This window comes from Anabrus simplex, chromosome 2 (assembly GCF_040414725.1).
Source record: "Anabrus simplex isolate iqAnaSimp1 chromosome 2, ASM4041472v1, whole genome shotgun sequence".
NCBI classification, from domain to species: domain Eukaryota; kingdom Metazoa; phylum Arthropoda; class Insecta; order Orthoptera; family Tettigoniidae; genus Anabrus; species Anabrus simplex.
This window is the reverse complement of record NC_090266.1, coordinates 560,210,668-560,233,505: the sequence shown is the minus strand read 5'-3', so window position 1 is coordinate 560,233,505 and position 22,838 is coordinate 560,210,668. Positions and strand designations below refer to the sequence as shown.

Below are 22,838 nucleotides of genomic sequence, written 5' to 3'. Positions count from 1 at the left end.
GCATATTAGACCCATTTTGTCCCCCACTTTTACAGCCAAAAAGAAGTAAAGGGGGTCCAGTATGCGATGACCTGAAATTTTGTGCAGTGAACTCATGATATTTAGGCTATAAAGAGCTATAAATTGTACATGTAAACATTCTACACTGTTCTTTAACAAACTTATGAATGTATTTGAGTTATACTGGCTATTTTTGTTGGAAGGCATTTTCTCTATATAAAAATAGTCAATAAATGGTGAACACGATTTTTAGGCCTACATATAAAGTAAATATAATCCATTTTAGTTACTCATAATATCATGTCATTCGTTTCATGTAATTAATTCCTCTGATGAGGTCGACGCCAAGAAAGGCATACTGTCGTAAAAACTTGCTACGGAAATTCGTCTCGCTTCATACTCGACCCCGTAGAGAATAGGGATAAGGGTATCGTATTATAGTATGCAATACTGATGCAAAATGACTCGATGGCCAGTCATTTGTCTCTGTCACTTGAGCCATAGGCATACCACACATTAAACCTGATCACTGCTTTCATTTTAATTGTCTTGTGCCGCTAAGTTCCCTGCTACCGGTGTGTTGTCATTCCAAGCGACGTCATCTTCACTGCCATCTTGTCAGCCATGCACTGCAATCAAGACCGAGAGCATTCGAGGTCCCGTCTTTTTGAACCTTTTAAAAATAATTTTGTTCCCAACTATAGAGTCCAAGCTGTGTGAAGCTATTCGCAGATGGTTTCTAGAGATGGTCTCTTGATATTCCCAGTTGGTGTATGTGTAGCAGGACCCACTCCTTCTGAATAAATCCGTGTTGTTGAAAGTGTGCCAAACCACCAGCTGAAAACTAGTGTATGTTACGAGTTGAATTTCCAAATGTAATACATAGTGACTTGAAGCATTCTTTTGATAACTGCGGCTTTTGAAAGCCGCGTACAGAAATCACTGAAAACAATGCACCAGTTTATGGAAACATGCAAAATTCATTACAGGCTGTAAATGAGATGAGAGACCGCATTGTTACGCTATTGCCCAGATAGTGCCAGAAGTTCCACGGCGGAAAGAATAAAAATAAATATCAGGAAAGTATGCCGCATTTATGGATGTTTACAGTTGTGGCGGTGATGCGTTTTATTATCATAATATTTAATTTTGTACGTTTGTTGTCTCATTTTTTGTTAACGTATACCCTAGTATGTTCTGTTCGGCGTCTCTGAAAATCTTTGAAAGTAAGTGAGGAGGACATAAAAAAAATCAATATTATTATTTTTGAGGTACGTTGGTGAGTAAAACAATTGTGATTGGATTGTTTTTATCACAATTTAACCCTACTTATCTCCCAAAAAACCCTATATAGGCCCAAGTTCTGAGATATAATAATAGTAATAATAATAATAATAATGATATCTTGCAAAAGCAAATAGAAGGAATTTGGAGCAAGGAGACCCTACCCGGAGATTGGAAAATAGCCTTGATCCATCCATTACACAAGAAAGGCAGCTTGACTTACAAAATTCTATCACTTGCCATCCTGGAGCGTTTGGAAGCATAAGTCGAACATCAAATAGGTGAATACCAAGGAGGGTTCAGAAAATGTCTCTCAACAGCCGAACAGATCCAAAATCTCAAAAAGGTCATCAGATATTGTACACTAAGGTCCAAGCAGTCTGTGTCCGTCTTTGTGGACTTCAAGAAAGCGTACGACTCCATTGACCGGGAAGTCCTGCTAAACATCTTAAATGAATTTGGAGTTGATTTGAAACTGTTAGCATTAATTAGCCACCCTGACCGATACATAATCCTAGGTGAAGTTCCACGGATGTCTCTCACATTCCTTTGACATCAAAACAGGAGTCTGACAAGGTGATGGGCTATCCCCGATACTCTTCAACTGCATTCTTGAAGAGATCATCAGAACCTGGCGGGCGAGATTACAGGAAACCAACTACAGTCCACTAAGAATAGGAACCAAATCCAAGGGGATCACAACAGACTGCTTAGCATTTGCCGATGTTATTGCCGTTCTCTCAAATGACGTAGAAACCACTAGAGCTCAAGTTGAAATGTTAAAGGAAATTGCCGAACAAACTGGTCTGCAGGTATCATTTGAAAAAACTGAAGTAATGACTAACATCAAAGAGGCCCCACCAAAACTCCATACACTATACGGGGTCATCACCCGAGTAGATAAATTCAAGTACCTGGGTGAGATCATCATGAAAAATGGACTGGACAAAGAAGCACTTCAGGAGCGAGTACGCAAACTTGAAATAGCCTACCAAACATGCCATGCAATCTACAACAAAAAATGCCTTTCCCAAAACACCAAGATAAATCACTATGAAACTGTTTTGAAGCCAGTAGTTCTATATGCAGCCGAAACCCTGTCTCTAAATGCCAACAAAGGGCTCCTTGAAAAACTGGAGAAAAAAGAGCGCAAAATTGTGAGAGGAATCTTGGGATCAACGTACAGAAATGGAATCCATCAAAAGAGATCCAACGAAGAAATCTACAGCAAAATAGAGAAAATTACTGACACAATCCGAAAAAGACGGGCACGAATTTACGGTCATCTGAAAAGAATGGACGGAAGAAAGTTAACTAAAGAGATCTTTCACTTTTTTGATTCAAATCCCAAAACCACAATTCCCTGGTTTAGAAATACCAAAGACGACCTGCAAATGCTAAGTATCTTAGCAGAAGATGCCCTTAACAGAGATCGCTTCCGCAAGAATATATTGACGAGCGGGCTAAACCGAAACGAGCAACCGAAGAGAAGACATGATGCCCCTTGGACAGAGGAGCGTAAGCAGGCTCACTCACAAAGAATGAGGGAAATTTAGGCTCTAAAGAACGCCAAGTTCAGTGCAAAATGCAAGACGACATAACATGATCCTTGATGGCCCCTGTGAATTAATAATAATAATAATAATAATAATAATAATAATAATAATAATAATAATAATAATGGTTCATGTTTGTGGGTTACTGTAGTCACGTCCTAGTTCATGAACCATGGGCAACGGCTGAGTGGCCTAGTAAGTGGTCCTGAGAGTCGGGATACCAGTTGCTATGGAATGGGAGTGGGCGTCTCGGACATATTCTGAGTGATGGCCCTCCTTGTGCTCAGGCAGCTAGGACTATACAATTCACCGGTGGTCCATAACCCGTTAGAGGAGAGATCCTCACTTGGACTATGTGCAAGTAGGGCAGCATCCTGCTTCATGAATTTATCGAGCTCAGAACACTTTAAGTGAGCCTCGGACCTAGGGGAGTAATGGAGTCCCACTCCCATTTGACAGGCGAGGGACTCCTTAGAAACAACTTGGGGAACTAAATGGAATTCGATGGGGAGCTATCAATATTAATGGGGCTTATGGAAGAAAGAAGGTAGAACTGGCTGAGTCAGCAAAGAGGATGCATCTGGATGTGCTAGGAGTAAGTGATATTCGGGTAAGGGGAGATAATGAGGAAGAGATAGGAGATTATAAAGTGTACTTGACGGGTGTTAGAAAGGGAAGGGCAGAGTCTGGGGTAAGGCTCTTTATCAGGAATACCATTGCACGCAACATAGTTTCTGTTAGGCACGTAAATGAGCGAATGATGTGGGTAGATTTGTCAGTTGCAGGAATTAGGACTAGAATTGTGTCAGTGTATTCACCATGTGAGGGTGCAGATGAGGATGAAGTTGACAAGTTTTATGAAGCATTGAGTGACATCGTGGTCAGGGTGAACAGCAAGGATAGAATAGTGCTAATGGGCGATTTCAATGCGAGAGTTGGGAATAGAACTGAAGGATACGAAAGGGTGATTGGTAAATGTGGGGAAGATATGGAAGCTAATGGGAATGGGAAGCGTTTGCTGGACTTCTGTGCTAGTGTGGGTTTAGCTGTTACGAATACATTCTTCAAGCATAAGGCTATTCACCGCTACAGAATGGAGGCTAGGGGTACCAGATCCATAATAGACTATATCTTAACAGACTTTGAATTCAGGAAATCTGTTAGGAATGTACGAGTTTTTCACGGATTTTTTGATGATACAGACCACTATCTGATCTGTAGTGAACTAAGTATCTCTAGGCCTAGGGTAGGGAAAGTGAAATCTGTCTGCAGACGAATAAGGGTAGAAAATCTGCAGGACGAGGAAATTAGACAGAAGTACATGGATATGATTAGTGAGAAGTTTCGAACAGTAGACAGTAAGCAGGTTCAGGATATAGAAAGTGAATGGGTGGCATACAGGGATGCTGTAGTAGAAACAGCAAGGGAATGCCTAGGAACAACTGTGTGTAAAGATGGGAAAAGGCGAACATCTTGGTGGAATGATGAAGTGAGAGCAGCTTGTAAAAGTAAAAAGAAGGCTTATCAGAGATGGCTCCAAACAAGGGCTGAAGGAGACAGGGCTTTGTACGTAGATGAAAGAAACAGAGCGAAACAAATAGTTGTTGAATCCAAAAAGCAGTCATGGGAAGATTTTGGTAATAACCTGGAAAGGCTGGGTCAAGCAGCAGGGAAACCTTTCTGGACAGTAATAAAGAATCTTCGGAAGGGAGGGAAAAAGGAAATGAACAGTGTTTTGAGTAATTCAGGTGAACTCATAATAGATCCCAGGGAATCACTGGAGAGGTGGAGGGAATATTTTGAACATCTTCTCAATGTAAAAGGAAATCATCATGGTGGTGTTGCAAACTGCCAAGCTCATGGGGAGGAGGAAAATGATGTTGGTGAAATTATGCTTGAGGAAGTGGAAAGGATAGTAAATAAACTCCATTGTCATAAGGCAGCAGGAATAGATGAAATTAGACCTGAAATGGTGAAGTATAGTGGGAAGGCAGGGATGAAATGGCTTCATAGAGTAATAAAATTAGCGTGGAGTGTTGGTAAGGTACCTTCAGATTGGACAAAAGCAGTAATTGCACCTATCTATAAGCAAGGGAACAGGAAGGATTGCAACAACTATCGAGGTATCTCATTGATTAGTATACCAGGCAAAGTATTCACTGGCATCTTGGAAGGGAGGGTGCGATCAGTCGTTGAGAGGAAGTTGGATGAAAACCAGTGTGGTTTCAGACCACAGAGAGGCTGTCAGGATCAGATTTTCAGTATGCGCCAGGTAATCGAAAAATGCTACGAGAGGAATAGGCAGTTGTTTGTTTCGTAGATCTAGAGAAAGCATATGACAGGGTACCAAGGGAAAAGATGTTCGCCATACTGGGGGACTATGGAATTAAAGGTAGATTATTAAAATCAATCAAAGGCATTTATGTTGACAATTGGGCTTCAGTGAGAATTGATGGTAGAATGAGTTCTAGGTTCAGGGTACTTACAGGGGTTAGACAAGGCTGCAATCTTTCACCTTTGCTGTTCGTAGTTTACATGGATCACCTGCTGAAAGGTATAAAATGGCAGGGAGGGATTCAGTTAGGTGGAAATGTAGTAAGCATTTTGGCCTATGCTGACGACTTGGTCTTAATGGCAGACTGTGCCGAAAGCCTGCAGTTTAATATCTTGGAACTTGAAAATAGGTGCAATGAGTATGGTATGAAAATTAGCCTCTCGAAGACTAAATTGATGTCAGTAGGTAAGAAATTCAACAGAATTGAATGTCAGATTGGTGATACAAATCTAGAACAGGTCGATAATTTCAAGTATTTAGGTTGTGTGTTCTCCCAGGATGGTAATATAGTGAGATTGTATCAAGGTGTAGTAAAGCTAATGTAGTGAGCTCGCAGTTGCGATCAGCAGTATTCTGTAAGAAGGAAGTCAGCTCCCAGACGAAACTGTCTTTACATCGGTCTGTTTTCAGACCAACTTTGCTTTACGGGAGCGAAAGCTGGGTGGACTCAGGATATCTTATTCATAAGTTAGAAGTAAGACATGAAAGTAGCAAGAATGATTGCTGGTACAAACAGGTGGGAACAATGGCAGGAGGATACTCGGAATGAGGAGATAAAGGCTAATTTAGGAATGAACTCGATGGATGAAGCTGTACGCATAAACCGGCTTCGGTGGTGGGGTCATGTGAGGCGAATGGAGGAGGATAGGTTACCTAGGAGAATAATGGACTCTGTTATGGAGGGTAAGAGAAGTAGGGGGAGACCAAGACGACGATAGTTAGACTCTGTTTCTAAGGATTTAAAGATAATAAGAGGTATAGAACTAAATGAGGCCACAACACTAGTTGCAAATCGAGGATTGTGGCGACGTTTAGTAAATTCTCAGAGGCTTGCAGACTGAACGCTGAAAGGCATAACAGTCTATAACGATAATGTATGTATGTGTGTATGTATAATAATAATAATAATAATAATAATAATAATAATAATAATAATAATAATAATAATAATAATAATAATGATGATGATAATAATAATAATAGCATGTGGCCACCGGACAGGCCTGGTGCAGGTCTTTTGATTTGACATCTGCAGGCGACCTGCAGGTCGTCATGCGGATGAAATGTTGAAGAAGACTGCACCTACACACAGTCCCAGGGCCAGGGGAATTTACCAATTGTGGTTAAAATTTCCTACCATGCAGCGAATCGAACCCGGGACCTCTGTGACCAAAGGCCATTTAGCCATGGAGCCAGACAGTTACGAGATATTAAACTGTGTCAGTTTGTTAACAATCTCACCTGCCTATATTAATAGGCCTAGCAACAACCGTGAATATTTAACTAAACTCTTTTCCTCATCCCGAACAGCTCTTTTTTGGACAGGCCCCAGTGGAAGAGAGTTGAATGTACCATTTTTACTGCAAATCAACCTTCCTGCCTTTTGTAAATCTCTGGTAATAAGGTACCAGGAATCGAAGTCAGGCTCCTGAGAATGGCAGTTAATTGTGCTATCCATTATGCTGGTGGACATTCTTAACTACAAAACATAGACGTATACAGGGTGAACAATGAATGCCGCACGTGGAGGTCGGCATGCGGTTCCTCGTCGAAAATCACGACAAAAGTTTATCTTGCAAAACCTAGTCTCACCAATAGGTTTAATAGAAATGAGAGTTAAGAAACAAGGTTCTGGCAACGCTGCAACGGCGTGCAGTGTGGCAAAGTACAGGTCGCATGAACTCAGCGCTCTGCCGGAGACGAGGTAATGCCATAAATGCTGGTTGTGAGGACGCGCCGATGTTCAAGTCGCGTTCGTGTCAATTTTGTTTTCAGTTAATGTATCAAATTGTATGCAATGTACACCTCCACTATGCAATACACTATGTTCTGTCTTACCGTTAGTTACCTTTATTTAAACATTCAAACATAACGTGAACTTCTTACAGACGTAAACGACCACTTTGTTTCATCCATGGCACAACTAACCCAATATGTACAACATAATAGCGGATACAGCCACATCGTCTCTATCCAATGCGGTACAAGGAAACACAATACAGTACATTAGGTAGGCTGCACTGGATTGCCTATTATGCTGCGCACAATAATTCCATAGTGTACGCATGACGTCCAGGCTTATCTTCACAGAGCCGGTACATACACTTACGAGCAACATTCACTTCACGGCGGATGTTCAAAGCAACCACCTTGTATTTGCAAACACTTTGCCACTCGCTGGAGCATACTTTGCTGGACCCTACGCAACATACGTGCATCCATCATTGCGGATGCAGCATGCACGCGAGCTATTAGGTCTTGTACATCCATGGGTCGAGTACTATAAACATGTTCCTTTAAGTGTCCCCACAAATAAAAATCTAGTGTATTAAGGTCCAGGGAGCGTGGAGGCTAGAACATTGGACCTCCACGATTCAATCCATTTCCCTGGAAACGCTTCATTTAACCAGTTACGCACAGTCATTCCAAAGTGTGGCGGTGCACCGCCATGCTGAAACCATAGTTGTCGCCGAACACAAAGTAGAACGTTTTCTAAAGTGTCAGGCAACGTATTGCTCAGAAACGTACGATAGTGGGGCGCATTCAACTTGTCCGGCAATAGGTAAGGGCCTAAAAGCACTCATCCCATGATTCCAGCCCACAGGTTTATGACAAAGCATGCCTGAAAGCCACGTTCACGGGTGACATGTGGGTTGTGGTCAGACCAATAATGGCTGTTGTGATGGTTGAAAATACCTTCCCGAGTGAAGTTACATTCGTCACTCCATATCACATTCTTTATAAAATGTTCGTTATCAACTTGTTGCAAAAGCCATTCACAGAACTGTACTCGTTGAATGCAGTCTTCTGGCTGCTGGTGTTGAGTTAATGTGTAATGATATGGATGCAGTTTTTCATCGTGCAACATGTCAACAGCCAGTGTTTGAAATACCTGGAACTGCCTTGCAATATCTTGGGTACTTCGCTGAGGTGATTGGTGAACGGCTTCAAGAATGTTTTCTGTTTGTGGAGTACATCTAGTCCTTGTACGACCTCTGTCCACTACTTGTGGACGAAGATTACTGGTTTTCTGCAGGTGTTGCTCAAGACGTTAAAAAACATTATCGGGATGGTGCCTTTGAGGGTACCGTGCTGCATCCTCAAGAGCAGCAGCAGAAGCTTGGTTATTGGATGCACCCAACACTAAAAGCATATCGACGTATTCGCCATTTGTGTACTTCATCTGGAAGCTGCCCTACATGCACTTGACAGGAACAGTTATGTTTGTGCACTGCGTTGTTAGTCGACTCATGCATTCAGTTGAATGGATCACATTTTCAGGTGTTTGACTATTGTCGTGCGACAACAGGATGTCATGCTTACAAACGCAGTTACACGACGGGAACTATGGACCTGACATCACACACACAAAAGGAAAAAAACTTGCTGTAGCTTCGAGCTGTAGCTCCATGGTGCATGTGGGTTTGATAAAGCCGTCGGCTCAGTGAGCTGCGACGGTGGGTATGGTAGAACGGGATGATGCACGTTTCTCTATTACATTCCGATGCGCTGCAGGATGTGTCAGTGTTGCCAGCTTCTCGTTTAAGATTTGTTTTCCAACAGCACCAGATCCGATTTGGCTATAGAAACTTTTGTCTCGCAGTGGGATGAGGAATTGCATGCCGGCCTTCAAGTTCGGCATTTTTTGTTCACTCTGTATACGTGACTGATGTGTGCTTGCAATGAGTGGGTTGGACACGAAACATACCCTATTTGTGTGACATCATTAGAGGTGCAGTAGGCCTACGATACAGAGGTGGACATTTCTTAACTACGAAACACAGATGTACTGCATGACATCGACGCGTGTTTTCATTGCGTGGGTCGTACATGCAAAACTATTAACGAATTTGTGTAGTTGTCACCAGAGCTACATTAGGCTTGTACCCGCTTCGAAGCAGAATTGTTCTTCTCTGATTAATTACGTTTGGGGGGTCTTGTATGCAAGATTTATATTTTTCATTTTCTTTGTCTTGAAATGCCAAGGGGGTCTAATACGCGAGGGGGTCTAATACACAATTAAATACAGTATTTTATATTGCGTCTCTCTAAAAGCTAAGGCATGTAAGGGGAAGATGGAAATGATGCACCTTGGAGAATTATGGAATATATCTGCCCTCACCACTGTCTTATAAACACTAAATGAATGACCTCATTGGTGAGCTTTCATCTGCTCCCTGCAAATTTCCCCTTAGCAACTGACTCCTGGAATTGGAATGCTTGATGTTATAAAACAGTTTCATTCTGAAAAATTACCGTCACTACTTAAATGGATGTCAGTATTGATATGGGACTTCCACTGTGAAGTGAAGGCTGATTCTTCTAATGAATTCTTGTCTTCATATTGTTGTTTCAAATCATAGCAGTTTCTAGCAAATCAAGTTATGAAAGATGGACCTTTAAAAATATTTCATATACCGGTATTTCATACAGTTATAGCTATTGTACCAACAGTCTCACATTCTGTAAAGTGTTCTTTTCCTCATCTCTTTAAGCTCTGATGAACTACCAGCAAGAAAAATAATGGTTATTTTTAATTTTGAATGAGTTCTTTTAGATGTCTCTTGGCGTTTGGATTACAAAGATCAAACTGTTTTATGGTTACAATAAATTATGTATATCCTGGCTGCCGTTCTAGACATTCAAGTGAATTACCATATTCAAACCTTCGAAAGTTACATTCGCCCACTTGCTAGGCCGTTTGTTCGTGTAGGATATATGCAAGTCTTGTTATATTAAGGGTGCTGGTTGATTACTCACTCATATCACCTCAGTTGTGACAGCTACAGTATATTATAATAATACAGTAGAATTGTTTCCCTCGAATGTGACCTTGAACACATCTACAGAACTTCCCTGTTGCCGTGCCAGCGCACGGACCTGAACATTTTACCTTTTGGATTTATCCTCCCCACCCCTCTCTCATCAACACCTCTTTTGTCTGACCCAAAACCTCCTTTCAAACTAACAGTCTCATAATTATTTTTGAGCAGTTCTGATCTGTAACGTGTGTGATTTATTATTTCAACTTTTTGTCATACGAGTATTCTTAATTTATAAGATCGTGTTCAGTGCAAGTTTTTTTTTTTTTTTTGCGCGCAGTGTTCAGGCATTACTCCATAGACTTGTTTGATACAGCCCTCTATACTAGGATATCCTAAGCTAGCTTTTTCATCCCATTTGACCAAACAAGTGTCCGTGCAGTGGTGGGTCATGTAGCTTTCAGGTTACATTGGGAAGATAGTTGTTTCGAACCCTACTGTTGGTCGCCCTGAAGATACTTTATCATAGACATGATACTGTATAGGCTTTTGGGCTCATACCGTGTCAAGAAAATAAGGTGAAATTCTTTACGTTTCGCAGAGAACTGTGCTCTGCGTCCTCAGAAGAAAAATCTCGACTGTCCACGAGAAAGGCTTCTTAAACAATGACTCTTTAAAATTTTTAGAGATTCTAATAGAAGTGGAAATGGATGTTCATTCGCCTCCAGATGGCTCCCAGGACGTGGTGTGGCACAACGCTAGCGTTTGAAGCGGAAGCTGACCAAACCATGGAATCAGTCTGAGCGGTTCACATAAACGTGTGTACGTAATGTATGACATTGACAGATGTATGATATATACACAAGCCTGGAATGAAACATCTGGCGACAAGGTAGGTACGAATTTGGAAAACACAGAGACGAAATAACAGTAGTGAAAGGACAGGGAAGGGAACTACCTACGTAAATTCTTAATGGCTGGCAACCAGGTATTACTTAATTGATAGCCGGTGTCCCTTTTGAAATTGTTAGGATTTCTACGTATCTCCACAGCTTCCTGTATAATCCTGAACCTGTAGTGTCAAGTGTGGGTAAGAGCTCGAGCATCTTGGAACATGACATCATGACCCGCTGATAGAGCGTGCGCAGCTATTGCCGATTTCTCGTTGGTTGAGACGAAATTACGTTCATGTTCTTTGATACGGGTACCAATGGACTGCCGTGTTTGGGCAGTGTATACCTTAACGCAAGTACAGGGAATTTCGTATACCCCAGGATGTAAAAGTGGGGATAATTTGTCCTTGGTTTTACTCAGACTGTGAGCAATTTTAGTGGCGGTGCCAAACATGGTTTTTATATTGTGTTTGCAGAGGACCTTGGCAATTCGATCTGTGGTGTTGTGAATGTAAGGCAAGTCAGCAGTTCCCTTCACTTCTTCCTTCTGTGAAATTTGGTTGGTCGTTTCTCTGGGATGCAGGGCTCTATGGATCTGCAAATCGCTGGAAACATTACCCTTGAATGCGACTGAGCGTGTCCATTTTCACCTGGATATGTGATGGCTCACAAATTCGTCTCGCCCTCTTGGCAAGTGTCGTAAGAATGCCTTGTTTTTGTGCTGGATGATGGTGAGAATCTGCATGAAAATAGCGATTTGTGTGGGTAGGCTTATGATAGACGGTATGTCCTAAGGAGCTGTCTGGTTTCTTACTAGAACATCAAGATTGTCCTATGGACCCAAGTGTTGGAAAATGTCATTGTTTACGCTTGTTTTATGTCTGAAGGGGAGATACGGGAAGACCTTTCATGCCTTGTGCCTCTCGAGAACGGTTGGGCTGAATCGTATCTTGTTGCTGTTCGGTGCGACGTAAAGCAAATAGCAAAATTTTGTTGCTGTTACTGGGCTACTGGTTTTTTGGGGGGGAAGTACAGTACATGGTTAGTATGGGAACTGACTTGACATTGTGTATGATCGGCTCATAAATGGGTTTTGTAGTACATTTAAAAGAAGCAGGTTGGGATTTAATTAGCATTCCTTGCGCAGCACATTGTGTACAGTTGACCGTCCTTATTGTTGCTTATTCCATTCTGTACCTGGAAAAGTTCGAAAAAACTCTGAAGAACATATTTTAAAACCTACAAAATATATTGAAAATGGCTCCATGAGTTTAAAAAACTGTGAAAATTTTGGTATATGACATAATAAAACTCCTGACATATTCATGAAATACTGTGGCTGTGTAGCAAATCCTACTCTTTGAAAGCTTTGCATTGTCACTTCATACCTCTTGTCGTCCATCTTCAGGATACGGTGGATTGAAAAGAGATGAAGGGTCAGCTATGGATGCAGCAAGAGTGAAAGGCTATCTGAAAACTCTTTCATCATAAAAGTTAGTGATAAGACATTTTTTGATTGACCTCGATGAAAAACTACAGCCACTCTGTACGGTTTTACATCCGAAAGAGCTACTGTTATCACAGGTACGAACAATAGTGTTGGTAACTGTGGAAGTGATAGTTATTTCTTTCCTCTGAATCATGTAGCGTGAAAGAATTTTTTTTTTTACACCGGAGAATCGCAAAAGCTGAACTGCTGGAAGTACAGGAGCAACCAAAGAATTCTGCTCACAAACCAGTGTTCTCCCTAGAAATTTTTGTCAGCCAGGTGGCAGGAACGAGTAGCCGGGTGGGGAATACTACGTAAAAATGAATAAGAAAAAAATTTGTTATCTCAGGGCATTAATGATGATGATATGGGCTCAGATACTGTGTGCAAACATCTTAATTTGACACCATATGGCTGCTTGATACTCAATTTCGACGTTCCGTTTTACTCTAGGCCTACTAGATGGCAGAGTTAACCGAATCTCTCTCGGGCATCTAAGGCTGAATTTTAGTGGATTTCGTCGGGTAAATACCAAATATGTCACCAGATATATTTACATGCTGACATCGTACGACACGGAGTGTCGCCCTTGAAAAATTGGATGACCTCTGCTGGGTTCGAACCCGGTATCTCTACCACTGATCCACGGAGGACATTAACAGCAATATCAGACAGGTAAATTATTTTAGTGTTATCACGAACAAGATGTCCTAGCGTTCTACTGCATGTTCATGATCAAACACCGCGGAATGTTGAGTGCCATACGGGTTTCCGACGTCGTGAAGAATCGAGTGCTCTCGTGGGATTCCACTTTAATCCAGACACTGCTCGCATACGACACTACGATATAGTCAAGCCAAACATTTAAACTCTGATGTAATTGATGCAGTTATGTTAACAATAATGAAGATTTATCATTTAAATGAACAGTTTTACAGTATTTGCAGTTTAATTTGAAGCATGCAATGATTTAAATATGTACTGGTATTACGTAATTAGAGTGTATCTAGTTCATGTTAGCCGGGCGGTCTGTAGAAATGGCAGGGCGGTGCGCCCACAAAAATGGTCCTAGGGAGAACACTGCAAACACTTCTCAAGAGTAAGAAGAATACAAATCAATTCATAACAAATTGATCTGTAGCACAGTTTACATTGTCTATAAGAGTTCTGTTGAAAGGAGAATTATGTTTCTGAATGAAAAGACACTTATATCACCTGAATTATGTCTTCTTGTTAAGCTCGAACTGTTGAATACTGCTCTGCAAGCAGCAATCTGGAACTCGGCTGACAGCAAGCACCACAATCTTCCATAGTACCGCGTCCCTGGAACCGTCCCTCGTACTACCAAGTCCACGTTCCACGTTGATCTGCATCATTTCTCCGTCGATCTACATCGTTCTCCGTCGATCTACGTCGTTCTCCGTCGATCTCAGTCGATCTCCGTCGTTCTCAGTCAATCTCCGTCGATCTCCGTTGTCTTGAGCCAGGATTTCTCATGTTAATAGAAGAGTGGCTTTAACACGAGAAAGTCCATCTGATGAGGCCACTGATAGTGTCCTATGTTGAAATGAGCACCATTTGATTTATGCTGTTAGAACTGATTATAACTGTTTCAGAAATAATCACCATTCACTAGATGAGAAATGTTTCGAAGCACTGTTTCTTTTCGTAAGTTGCGATAATTGGAAAATGAGAAAACACATTTCTATGCATAGTTCATCTTTACACTCACTGCACACTGTTCGTCTTGTCAGAAATAACTCATTTGAAGCAGAGTTTATCATGACTCACTTTCACAGCAAAGAAATAAATAAATCTCTCTCTCTCGTAATATATCGTAATGTTCCTTCTCACTGTCACAGTTCCTCAAGTATTCGTGTACGAATCCTATAAATCACAATGTCACTGAATTACGAAGCATGCGTAATGTATTACAGCGCATTTACAGTACATTATATGGTCTATTCACACGAATTGGTTTCAGATAGTACAGTCTATTACGAAAATTAGTAAACAGTCTTTATGCAAAAGTTAAAGTGGTTTTAGACTTTGGTAATATTCAAAATAGTTAATGTGTTGCAAACCTACACTCACGATGTTCTAAGTTGAAACAGTTCATGATCATTAAAATTTAAAGTAGTCGTTCTAGCTTCAAGTTTGTTAAAGTTATTCACACGGAATCGAGATATTTTATGTTTCAATATTGGCGAAATATTACAAGCCTTACAACTTCAATGTTATAAACACGTTAATTTCCGAAGTTCAAATATCCCTAATGAATTGTAAGTCCCACAATTTCTCAAGAAAATCCCCTGGTTACTCACTGGTATTCACATAAACTAAGTGTCAACTTGCTGTTGAAAGTTATACAAGTATTACGACGTTCCCGTAGAATGAACACTGAGTTCGACTTCACTTGTCGCGAATAGCATGACTGACAAGCCAGCTGTGAGTGAAGAATTTGAACTGGTTTGCTCCAGCCCGGCCCACGGCTTATATTCCGTAAGGCCAATGTTACTCGCCACGTCACGATGAGAAATGTGGTTCTTTTCTCGCTTGTTATCTCTTGAACGCCTTGATGGAATTTGTGGAAATTGACATGTTTGCCTTCAGAACACTAGCTACATGACGAGGTATGTCTCATTTCTCTATCTTCATTGGTTAAAAAGTTAGTAAATTTTTATTCCAGTACATTTGATAGAAAGGCATACAACATGTGGCACTGGCATCACCCGCAGGTTCATCGCTCGTGACATGTCCTGTTTGCCACGAGGAACTTCGTATCGAGCTCACATAAGATGTAGGATGCTAAAGGGTTTATTGTGTCACCTATTCAATACATTATAAATTTTTAAACACTGAGGAATTTATTATTAAATCTATTTGAGACATGTTTTGCCCTTCATTGAGGGTATCATCAGTCATAGTACCTCTTCAAGGCATAAATGAGGTACCTGATTAGTAACTAAATTGTAAACATTAAGATACATTACAATGGGAAAGTTAAGCAAAAAAGAAAAACATGTTCAGTGATGATACAGTTAAACATATAAGTTTATAGACTCAGTAGTCGGCACCAATGCGTAAAATCACTGGGTATTTTAGCAGAGTCCAGCAGTGGTGGTCCGAAGAATAATTGACGTTACTCATTAGAAAATCATTAGAAAATGATTAGGAAATTATAAAGTTTATACATATATTTATTTACATTTAAACAGTTAGGGGAGAAAGGGTATAAAGTATCTGGCGTCAGTGTTCATGACACTAATTACTGCTGTTAGTTGAACGATTACAGGTTGACAGGGTAACTATACAGTAAATTTACAATATCCAATTGAACAGTTGAGATATTACAAGCTTATACAGTATACATATTTACAAGAGAGCAGCTTGGTGAGAATGGATATAAAATGTCTGGCATCAAGTGCGTCCCGTTGTTTTAGTCGTTGCTCGACGATTGCAGCATTAACACATCAGTAATATGCAGAGTGGTCCAACCTTAGTTTATAACCACAGGGGGCAGGGAAAAATATTCCACCGTTTTTTCAAGAATGTCGAATGAGGTTCTATAGGCGTAGTCATACTGGAAGTTGTCTGGTTGAAGTCCCGGGTTCATGAATATGGCTAAATAAGTACGGTGAATTTGGCGGCATGGATGGAGACTCATTGGGTGTCACCGAGTACACGGTGCATTTGAATGGCAACAATGATGGCAGTTATTTGTTGGTAATTGTATTTACTGGGAATATGTTACGGGTTAGTGTCTTTCACTTTTTAGTTCTGTTAACTTCATGTAGCTTTGAATACTATGTGAAAACATCAGTGTGAGGTGCTAGTGAGACTTTAAATTGATAGTATTCCGTAAATGAAATCATGAAGGACTTCGGGACAAAGTTTTTGTTTTGTGCTGCTGTGCGTATCACCGGCTGAGCCTCCTTCATAGTCAACACTCGCGTACAAAAAGCTTCTCAGTGACACATCAGATAACTTCCACTTCATACAACACAACTTTTAACATCACGCTAGAATCCAGCGCACACCGGCACGAACACGGCGTGCCACTATGGCTCCTCTTCACAAACAGAAAAAGAAGATACCTCGTCCCTGCTATGACACTCTGACTCTGTAGTAATGTATATTTAATCCCTCCAGTGCGGATTATATCATAAGCAACTCCATTCTATTTCACCAGGCCAGCAGCACAAAACAATAATTTCGTCCCGAGGTCCTTCATGTTTTCATTTACGGAATAATATCAATTTCAAGTCTCTCTAGCATCTCGCACTGATGTTTTCACATAGTATTCAAAGCTACATGAAGTTAACAGAGCTAAAAAGCGAAAGACTCTAACCCGCAACATATTCCCATTAAATACAATTACCAATAAGTAGCTGCCGTCATTGATGCCATTCAAATGCACCGTGTACTCTGTGACACCCAATGAGTCTCCGTCCATGCCGACCAAATACACCGTACTTATTAAGCCATATTCATGAACCCGGGACTTAAACCCGACAATTTCCAGTATGACTGTCGTAGGTACGACATCGTAATTGGTGTAAAACCTTCAATCAGTATGGTTAATATATTCTATTTATAGTTTATTTAATGTTAAATTATCTTTTGTTAAGTGTTAAACATGACTAGTATATGGGTTCTCTGTAAATATGTAGCATAAAATTGCATAACCTCAAATACATATTGTTTAACCTCAAAATCTATATGGTCGAAAGCGGTAGAAAATTCCCTAATGTTCGTATGTTAGACTTATTGTACTATAATTGGTGTATATGAAGGGTTCTGGAAACTTAGTGTAAGGTTTTATTATCCAGATACACGTAGAGACATTACGAATGTTGTAGATATTTCCATGTACATTTTTAAATGTTGAAAGAACATTCGAGTACCCATTCGACTAGCTGGTCGATCGATGTTTCGAGTGTGTTTCATTAGAGTGTCGTAAGAACTCTTCCAGAAGTCGATCAGTCTAGATGGTTGATCGAGTAGTATGAATATCGAGCTGTCAGTCAGTGATGGCAGTTCTAAGTTCGTAGATCTTGGTTCTTGGGACTCGGGCAAGTGATGGACTGGGAGTGACTGTTGGACTCCGAGGTGGAGTCGGATCATTGGACTCGAGTGAGTCGAGCGGTGAATTCGAAAGAGAGTATGTTATAGTGCGCGCGTCAGTGTTGTTGATATCTGTACTTGTCAGAATCGACTGTAGGGTACTCCACTATCGAGTGTTGTATATAGTATCATTTGCTACTGTGTATAATTGTGTGTTGTGTCGTACAGTGTAAATAAAGTAATTTATATAAGGAAGTGAACATGTTCTCTTGTGATATTTATTTACGTCAAATAAAATCGCAACGTAGAACGATATGACTACGCCTATAGAACCTCATTCATCGTTCTTGAAAAAACGGTGGAATATTTTTCCCTGCCCCCTTTGGTTATAAACTAAGGTTGGACCACTCTGCATATTACTGATGTGTTAATGCTGCAATCGTCAACCAACGACTAAAACAACGGGACGCACTTGATACCAGACATTTTATATCCTTTCTCACCAAGCTGCTCTCTTGTAAATATGTATATAAGCTTGTAACTTCTCAACTGTTCAATTGGATATTGTAAATTTACTGTATAGTTACCCTGTCAACCTGTAATCGTTAAACAACGGCAGTAATTAGTGTCATGAACATTGACGCCAGATACTTTATACCCTTTCTCCCCTGTTGTTGTTGTTGTTGTTGTTGTTGTTGTTGTTGTTGTTGTTTGAGTCATCAGTCCATAGACTGGTTTGATGCAGCACTCCATGCCACCCTATCCTGTGCTAACCTTTTAATTTCTATGTAACTATTGCATCCTACATCTGCTGTAATCTGCTTGTCATATTCATACCATGGTCTACCCCTACCGTTCTTACCACCTACACTTCCTTCAAGAACCAACTGAACAAGTCCTGGGTGTCTTAAGATGTGTCCTATCATTCTATCTCTTCTTCTCGTCAAATTTAGCAATCTCCTCTCACCAATTCGATTCAGTATCTCTTCATTCGTGATTCGATCTATCCATCTCACCTTCAGCATTCTTCTGTAACACCAAATTTCAAAAGCTTCTATTCTCTTTCTTTCTGAGCTAGCTATCGTCCATGTTTCACTTCCATACAATGCCACACTCCACTCGAAAGTCTTCAAAAACATTTTTCTAATTCCGATATCAATGTTTGAAGTGAGCAAATTTATTTTCTTAAGAAAGCTCCTCCTTGCTTGTGCTAGTTTGCCATCGTTAGTTATTTTACTACCCAAGTAACAATATTCATCTACTTCATTTAAGACTTCATTTCCTAATCTAATATTTCCTACATCACCTGCCTTCATTCGACTGCACTCCATTACTTTTGTTTTGGACTCTTTTATTTTCATCTGGTACTCCTTACCCAAGACTTCATCCATACCATTCAGCAACTTCTCGAGATCTTCTGCAGTCTCAGATAAAATAACAATATCATCGGCAAATCTCAAGGTTTTGATTTCCTCTCCTTGGACTGTGATTCCCTTTCCAAATTTCTCTTTGATTTCCTTTACTGCCTGTTTTATGTAAACATTGAAAAGGAGAGCGGACAAACTGCAGCCTTGCCTCACTCCTTTCTGGATTGCTGTTTCATTTTCAAAGCCCTCGATTCTTATCACTGCAGACCGATTTTTATACAGATTGTAGATAATTCTTCGTTCTCGGTATCTGATCCCTATCATCTTCAGAATCATAAGTAGCTTGGTCCAATCAACATTATCAAATGCCTTTTCTATATCTACGAATGCCATGTACGTGGGCTTGTCCTTCTTGATTCGATCCTCTAAGATCAGACGTAAAGTCAGGATTGCTTCACGTGTTCCTACATTTCTTCTGAAGCCAAATTGATCTTCTCCCAACTCGGTTTCAACTTGTTTTTCCATTCTTCTATAAATAATACGTGTTAAAATTTTGCAGGCATGAGATACTAAACTAATGGTGTGGTAGTTTTCACACCTGTCAGCACCGGCTTTCTTGGGAATAGGTATAACAACATACTGCCGAAACTCGGATTGGACTTCTCCTGTCTCATACATCTTGCACACTAAATGAAATAACCTTGCCATGCTGGTTTCTCCTAAGGCAGTCAGTAATTCAGAGGGAATGTCATCAATTCCAGGTGCCTTGTTCCTATTTAGGTCCCTCACAGCTCTGTCAAACTCTGACCTCAAAATTGGGTCTCCCATTTCATCAGCATCAACAACCTCTTCATGTTCCAGAACCAAATTATCTACATCTTTACCTTGATACAACTGTTGGATATTCTCCTGCCATCTTTCTGCTTTGTCTTCTTTCCCTAGAAGTGGGTGTACATATGAGCTCTTAACATTCATACACCTAGATTTCCTTTCTCCAAAGGTTTCCTGTATGCAGCATCTACCTTTCCCAGGACCATACAGCCTTCGGCATCCTTGCACTTCTCCTTCAGCCATTCTTCCTTAGCTACCTTGCTCTTTCTATCCACTTGCTTCTTTAATCGCCTGTATTCTTTTCTGCCCTCTTCATTTCTAGCATTCTTGTATTTTCGTCGTTCATCAATCAGGTCTAGTATCTCCTGAGTTATCCACTGATTCTTAGTTGATGTTTCTTCCTTCCTAACATTTCTTCAGCAGCCCTACTGACTTCATTTTTCATGACTCTCCACTCTTCCTCTATAGAGTTTCCTTCAGCCTTTTCATTTAGTCCTTGTGCAACATGTTCCTTGAAACAATCCCTCATACTCTTTTCTTTCAACTTGTCTAGATCCCATCTTTTTGCATTCTTTTCTTTCTTCAATTTCTTCAACTTCAGATGGCATTTCATGACCAACAAGTTGTGGTCAGTCCACGTCTGCTCCTGGGAAAATTTTGCAATCCAACACCTGGGTTCTGAATCTCTGCCTAATCATATTGAAGTCTGTTTGATACCTTACAGTGTCTCCAGGTCTCGTCCAAGTATACAGCCATCGTTTGTGGTGTTTGAACCAAGTATTGGCAGGACTAAATTATGATCAGTGCAGAATTCAACCAGCCGACTTCCTCTTTCGTTTCTTTGTCCCAATCTGGAGAAAAAAGTGGAAAAGCCGGTGGGGGTTTCCAAGGTTTCTCGGGAAATAAGAAAGGAGATCAGCAGTTACAAATTTATTATATAAATGATGTAGAAATAACAACAAGAATTAGGAAAATTTTAACAATAAATAATATTTTAACAATATATTTCAGCACTTGGTCTTGAGCGAAAAGTTGCCACAGGCTGTGCGAATAAAAGGTAAATAAGTAAGACTGTTGTCTTACGACAGCTGTGAAAATCAGAGTACAATATCTGAATACTTGAATTACTTTGGAGGCTGGTTAAAAACCAGACCGAATGAAGTTGAATAATTATGAACAATTAATAAGATTAAAGCTATCAAAATAACAAGGTTAAATGTAGGAAATTTTGATGAGAAATTTACGATGTAGCAGAACAGTTCTGGAATTGAATTTTAGCACACAATTCTCTGCCGGGGAGTAGCAAGTTCAAAGAAAAAAGGACCTTTTGTCCAGTAACTCCATTATTCATTTAAGAGCTGCAGTTAATAAGTTTGTAGACGATCCAGCTGACATCTGGATAAAACGTGTCTATGGACACAGTTAGCTAAAACAGTCATTAAAAATAATTCAATAGATCCTGGTGCTAGGACCAAACCCTAAGCTGGTGTTGTTTTCATGTCCAAATGTAAAGTACGAGGCCGACAGGGCCACGTCAGTGCAGCTAGCTGGCTGGCAGTCATGCTTGGAGCGAACCAGACCTGAGCGAAGAAGGCGAGGTAAATGACCTCGAATTGACTGCAGCAAAGAAGACACGCTGAAGAAAAGTAGCTAGTCCATATGCGTGAAGTAAATACGTTTCTAATAAAAGTACAGCATAGTAGCTGCTGCAGAACACCAGCGGCGATTCCGGCCAAATCTGGAATAAGGCGAAGCATTCCAGTGGGCATGTCCCTTAAATAGCACTAAGGAAGATCCCAGATGCGACGCAACATAGTACTGCAAAACTAACATAAGTAATTTACAAACTGTGCATGGAAATCTTAACAAAAAATAACTAAATAGTAAGAAAAAGGGAACCCAGAAAGAATATCTTTAAAAATTTACAATTAATAAATATAATCAGTACAAAATACAAATAACGAAAGGAACCAATGAAAGGACAAGAAAGCGCGGAAGGATACACTTTCGGTACCAGTCAAGAGAAAAGTTGCCAGTGATGTAAGCAGTCATGTTAAAATGCTGCAACCAATCAAAAACCCAAAAAGGAATGACCTAGGGCAGCGAGAAGAGAAGGAAAATATACGAACAGTTCGTTTAACTTGTGACATGATTGCACGTCGAAGGAAACTTGTAATCAATTAACGAAAAGTAGCCAGATCGAAAAAAGTAAGGTAAGAACAACATGTAACATAGATTTAGAAAAATAGGAAAGGTACCAAAAACAGCAAAAGTTATCAACATATGGTACGTTCATGAACGCATGAACCATACTGGGGGGAGGGCAAGAAAAGAAAAAGAAAAAATGTTCTTTCAGGGCTTACAATAACAAGATTACAAACTTGTCAAGAACTATCGAGAGGTAGAAGGCACACTGACGTAATGGGTCTAACAAAGAATCCATTACTAGTGTGGATTTTTACCACCCTAATCCTTTTATCCTGTCCAGAAAATACTTGAACAACTCTGCCCAATGGCCATACTAAAGGTGGACTTGGATCCCGTAAAAGAACCAAGTCGCCTTCCTTTATGTTGGGTTGCTCAAATTTCCATTTACTCCTTACCTGAAGCTACCCCATGTATTCCAGGCGCCAGTGTTGTCAGAATCTATCACGAGCAGCCTCTACTTTCCTCCACAAAATTGGCAGAGGTAAATCAAGTTTCCAGAGCAGCGCCGGAGAAGAGGAGACCATAGATTGCCCTATCAAAAAATGTGAAGGGGTAAGGGGAAGAAGATCTTGAGGATCTTGAGATAGAGGGGTGAGTGGCCTAGAAGTTATCACACCTTCAATCAAAACAAGTAGTGAATTAAATTCTTCATAAGAAAGAAAAGATGAATTCAAAGTTGTCTTTAAATGACGCTTAAGGAGCTTAACACAGGATTCCAATCGGCCTCCGTGATGGGGTCCATATGGGGGAATAAAATTCCACTTAAATCCTTTTAAATAGGCAAAATTTTGAATTTCCTGCTGAGCTGAAGAAGAAGCAATAGCTC

At 40.4% G+C, this 22,838-nt stretch overlaps 1 protein-coding gene across 1 annotated transcript in view; it reads left to right on the top strand.

Annotated features, from left to right (window-relative positions):
• LOC136864226 (lysine-specific demethylase 5A) overlaps positions 1-22,838 on the top strand; it is an 843,789-nt gene that overhangs the window by 182,170 nt on the left and 638,781 nt on the right. The window lies entirely within an intron of this gene.